This window comes from Hordeum vulgare, chromosome 6H (assembly GCF_904849725.1).
Source record: "Hordeum vulgare subsp. vulgare chromosome 6H, MorexV3_pseudomolecules_assembly, whole genome shotgun sequence".
Lineage (NCBI taxonomy): Eukaryota > Viridiplantae > Streptophyta > Magnoliopsida > Poales > Poaceae > Hordeum > Hordeum vulgare.
The window spans coordinates 40162864-40168694 of NC_058523.1; the positions used below are offsets into that span (position 1 = coordinate 40162864).

The 5831-nt window shown below is 43.1% G+C and overlaps 1 pseudogene; it reads right to left on the reverse strand.

Moving 5' to 3' along the window:
• Window positions 1–1475: 1475 nt before the first annotated feature.
• LOC123405032 lies at window positions 1476–1867 on the reverse strand (annotated as a pseudogene).
• Between the last annotated feature and the right edge of the window lie 3964 nt (window positions 1868–5831).

Consider the following 5831-nt stretch of genomic DNA (forward strand, 5'->3'; position numbering starts at 1 on the left):
GGAAGAGTTTATGTTCAGATCCTTGATGCTATTCATTACACCTTTGATCATGATTATGATTATGTTTTGTGAGTAGTTACTTTTGTTCCTGAGGACATGGGATAAGTCATGTTAATAATAGTCATGTGAATTTGATATTCGTTCGGTATTTTGATATGTTGTATGTTGTCTTTTCCTCTAGTGGTGTTATGTGAACGTCGACTACATAACACTTCACCATACTTGGGCCTATAGGAAGGAATTGGGGAGTAGTAAGTAGATGATGGGTTGTTGGAGTGACAGAAGCTTAAACCCCAGTCTATGCGTTGCTTCGTAAGGGGCTGATTTGAATCCACTAGTTTAATGCTATGGTTAGACGTTGTCTTAATTATTCTTTTGTAGTTGTGGATGCTTGCGAGAGAGGTTAATCATAAGTGGGATGCTTGTCCAAGTAAGGGCAGTACCCAAGCGCCGGTCCACCCACATATCAAACTATCAAAGTAACGAATGTAAATCATATGAACATGATGAAACTAGCATGACAGAAATTCCCGTGTGTCCTCGGGAGCGTTTTTCCTCCTATAAGACTTTGTTCAGGCTTGTCCCTTGCTACAAAAGGGATTGTGACACTTGCTGCACCATTGCTACTACTTGTTACTTGTTATTTTTCGCTTGCTACGTTTCACCTCACTACACCATCACTTGTTACCACTACTTTCAGTGCTTGCAGTTATTACCTTGCTGAAAACCGTTTATCAGAGCCTTCTGCTCCTCATTGGGTTCGACACTCTTACTTATCGAATGGACTATGATTGATCCCCTATACTTGTGGGTCATCAACAACCCATCATCAATCTGTTCGCAGATGGTTGGCTTACTCGCACATGTTCTCTCCCTCCAAGCTTTTGCAAGCCTCATCTACATCCGGAGGCCTCAAATGACCCATCATACGTTTGTAGACGTGTCTCGCCAGTGACCAGGCAGGGAAAAGATGAAAAAGTGGCCCAACCAGACCCCTTATATCATCCCTATATGCCCGGACTATTCGTGAACCCTCATATCCATCTCAAATATGGGGAGGATATGAGGGCTCGCGGACGCTCCCGGTTAGCCTGCCACATAGGATGCGACCTCACCCCGGACCACCTTTTTCTTTTCTTTATTCATTTTTTTATTTCTCTTCCTCTCTACCAATCATGTGCAAGTGATCGGACATATGAGTAAAAATTGAAGAGTATCGTTGTGCGGGCGGACAAATTGGGAACATGCCAGGTCACTAACCGGGCGCGTCCGCACACATTTAGGGGATCATATTAGCCAAGGAATGTGTCCAACCCCAAACAGTCATGTTTCTCTCTCTATTGCCAACAGGCACCTGTTTTGGAGGGATGCCTCCGAACAGACACCTCTTCTTCGCACCTCTTCCAGATGTATATATACTTAAGAATCAATAGAAATCACGACTAATCGTCCATTCACTTTCATTCAATCTCGTTTCACTCTAACACGTTATCAGCATGCTCTGCATTTGAGAAGAACAGGCGCTTCAGCGTCGCCTTCATCTCGCACACGCGCTCGCCGTCGAGCAGTCGCTCCGGCTGCTGGTCTGTTCGTGACTGCGCCAGTCTGTGCGGGCGCCATGGCCTGTCTCCCGCGCCTGTCCATGGCCGCGCCTGACCTTGGTCATGCAGGATCGTGGCGGTCGTGGCCGTCCGTCCGTGCCTCCCCTCACGCGGGCGCACCCAGTGCCCAGCGCCCTGCCAGTGACCGCCCGGCGTGCCTGTAGCCGTGGCGCCCGTGGCCGCCCATCCGCGCCCGTCGTCGGATCCTCCGCGCACCGGCTCCGTCTATGCCGACAACGCTCGTCCCAGCGCGTTTTTCCGCACATGTGGAGAGTAATCCTGAAATAGCAAAACAAACAAGGAACGTGAAGCAACAAGACAACCATCAAGTCGTAAATAGCATCCTGAATCAGGCGAACGACGACATACAATTGGAAGTCCACACCGACTGGATAAGCGAACCGAGTCAGTGCACTACGCAAGCAGCCGACAGCTCTCGGGCTTCCCAACGGCGTGGCATCCAACTCCGGCCTCTATGGTGGTTCTTATCCAAAGGAGGAAGACGGGCTGCCCGGCTCCTTCACGCGTTGCCGCTCCAGACCGTGGCTGGCCCCGCGCGGCCCGGCCGTCGCACGCGCCAGGCCGCCTGGCCGTCGCCCGTGACCGGCCGCAGCCGCCAAGTCGCGCTCGCATGCGACGGTTACAGGATGGCCACAGGAGGAAGAAAGGACATCTTATCCTTTCAGTCGTTCCTCGATTTAGTCCTTCGACTTTATTTTAATTCTAAATAGGTACAAATAAATTCTGATTCGATCCTCAAGCTTGCAAATCGTTGCAGTTTAGCTATACGCTTGACTGTATTTTACAATCGAGCCATCTCGCTCTTTAGACTTTGCATTTTCAGTTTGTTTTCTGTTGAGTTTTAGCACTCCAGAAAATATGTGGCATGTTTAATGCATTTGCTTTTTAGCAATCCCTATAACATATCTTATAGAACAATGATGTTGTTTTGCGATTGAAATTAATTTTCTCTCATAACAATATTGACTTGCGATTGAGAAAAAAAAATCTCGCAAAACAATCTCATTGCGATTGAGAATAATTTTCTCTCGCGAGATATTAATTCATTTTGCTGAATTATCTTGCAACTGGATATAAGATCATCTCATTTAATTTAAGGGCTATACAATTCAAGTTTTTCACTTGAACATCAAGTTTGCAACATCATTACTATTTGTTGCAATAGTAATGTATTTCTATTGAGTACGATGTATTCCGGAATGTATGTATCTCCAGGTTCGCTACATGTTGAGATTAATACGTTTATTTGCAATTGATATTTTTATTTTCTTGCAAATAAAAATCAATTCACATTGAGAGGTGTGCAAAGCACATCACTCCCCCACAATGGGATAATCCATTAATCTCTCACAAGAGCCAACAAAAATACAAACAAGACACAAAAGGCTCAATACAAGACTCACATGTACATGATATGCAAACTAACATACACATACTAGATTACTCAAGATAAGCAAGTTGGAAGCACAACATATACAAACGCATGCAAGGTACAAAACCACAACATGCAAAGGGGCAAGCACCTAACAATGTAAACAGTTTAAGTATAAGTTACCGTAAGGAGGCACATTGGATATAAGATAGAAACTCGATAATCCAAATGACTTGGCTTGAGATAATATGAATGATGAAGACCCCTTAATTCTTCATTATGTATCCAAGTCTGTAATGTCCTCCATAGTCACCTATTGATCAAGTTTGAGCTTGTTGGTCCCCAACTACGTTGGATCCTAAGAGGTTAATCACAATAGGCTTGGCAACCAAATGGTTCTTTTCTTGACACCATTTTGAGTACCAACAAACTTGGCAAACACATTGCCAACCTTATCCTTCCCAAGGGAATAGGTATCATCAATAGTGATTGGGTTGGATAAGTTACCTCTCGTGCAAGATGAAGCGACGTGACCCTTCTCACGACATAAGTAGCAACATCTACCCTTTGTTTTCTTCCAAGTTGATTTCTCACCTTGGGGAGTGTTGGTTTGGGTCTTATTGGGAAGATGCCTTCCTTCAACTTGTAGTTGAATATGTGATTGAGTTTGTGGCCGCTTCCCTTGTTGCTTGTGACTTTGAGACTTCGTCTTCGGAGGGCAAGATCTAACATGGTGCCCTTTAACTTTGCACTTGAAGCAAATGATTTTGGCTGAATTCTTGACTTGTTCTAGGCCCCTCTTGTTCTTGTTTGAGTTTACTCCAACATCATTTTTGTCATTCGGAGATGTTTGCTCACACAGGACGTTGTTGAGTGCGGACATCCCTTCATGACACTGTTCCAAGTCTTTCTTCAAAGAAGTGACTTGGGCCTTGAGCTCTTCGATTTCCTCTGCACGATTAGTATCAATGCAAGTACTAGAGGAAGTGTAAGCTTCAATGTTAGAGAAATAAAGCAAGGAAAGTAATTCATCACACGAGGTAGCAACATTGTGAGTAGACGAATTACGAGGACTAGCACATGGAAATATAGTACTTTGACTAGAAGTAGTGCCATTGTCCACATGAGGCTCACTTGATGTTATCTTGGTGATGATAGCCTCATGAGCTAACTTTTGCACATTATGGGATGTTAGAAGATCGGCATGAGAGCTTGTGAGCATTACATGGTTTTCTTCCAACTTCCCATAATTGCTAGTTAGTAAGTCAAGTTGAGCACGTAGCTCAACATTCTCCTTCAATGTTGATACTTCAAAAGAGATGGGGTTAGATGTACAAGTATCATCAACAACATGACAGGAGTAAGTAGCAAATAGAGACTTCTCATGAGTAGATTGAAGCTCCTCATAGATCTTAGAGGTTTTGATGAGCTCTCCCTTGACATTATTGCATTCAAGGAGAAGGACCTCAAAATCCTTTTTAAGTTTATCATGAGCAACTTCAATCTCTCCTTTTGAAGATCTTAAGTCTCTACATGCTTGATGACTCTTCTCAAGTTCATGTTCAAGTTGTTCACTTTTAGCTTGTTCATGATTAAGTGAATCATTACAATTTTCAAAGTAAGCAAGAACATCTTGGAACCTTTGAAGAGCGTTGTTTTTAGCTTTATGAAGAATTTTACTGATCACATAGATATTTCCAGTCAAGTCATCATCGTCATCCTCATCGCAAATATCATCGTTATTGCACAGGGAAGATCATACCTCATTATTACCTCTTGCCATGAGGCACATGTGAACTGGAGGAGTTGATGATGATTCTTTTGGTGAATCAGATTCTTCATTAGTCAAAAGTACTTCATATTTCTTGATTTCCCCTAAATGGTTAGTCATAGAGCAACTAGGGAGAAACAAGATATTTTGATCAAGAGGACACGAGGAAGCAGGCATATCACCACAGACATTTGTCGAGGAATCTTTAGGTGAAATGCATGACCTATCAGCACAATAATTTACACTATGTGTGGTGCTAGATATGCTCGTGTCCATAGAGGCTATGACATTTTCATCAACATATATTTCTTCACTCACCATGTCATTACCTTGTGAGATTGAAGATGCTGAGGTGCGCAAGCAATCGGATATGGAAGTAGTGGTGGACTCTTTAAAATCGAAAAGAGTGAATAGCTCATGCACCAACTCCTTCATCATAATACCGTCTTCATCAAGATTGGACCCACCATATATATCTTCAAGTTTAGTCCAAACTTCATGAGCTGACTTGCAAGTCGAGATAGACTTAAACACTTCAGGACTTATGGTTCGATGAATGGCAAGAAAAGCCTCACAATCAAGATACATTTCATTAGTAGATGGAGATGCATCATCCTTTTTGTCGGCAATCCCTACAAGAACAATTCGTAAAGTATTTGGGCCCATGGCCCGAAAGTGATGAAGCATACGAATTCTCCATAGGGTATAATTTGTGCCATCAAAGTCAAAGATGCCATTGTGCACTAATCCAATAGTCGACATCGATACTCTCTAGGTCGTGAAACCTAATTAAAGAGAGACCTAGCTCTGATACCAATTGAAAAGACCTCGATGACGCCTAGAGGTGGGGGTGAATAGGCTATTTAAAAACTTCTTCGGATTTGGCTTGAACCTAATGCGGAAATAAACTAAGAGGGTACTTGTCAAGCACAAATCCTAAATGCACTAGGCACTGCAACGTGTATCAACAACACGATCTACCAAGATGGACACAATACAGTTACTAACAAGCACAAGTAAGTTGCACAAACTTACTTGAGCTATATCACTCGACAAGTAGGTGAAC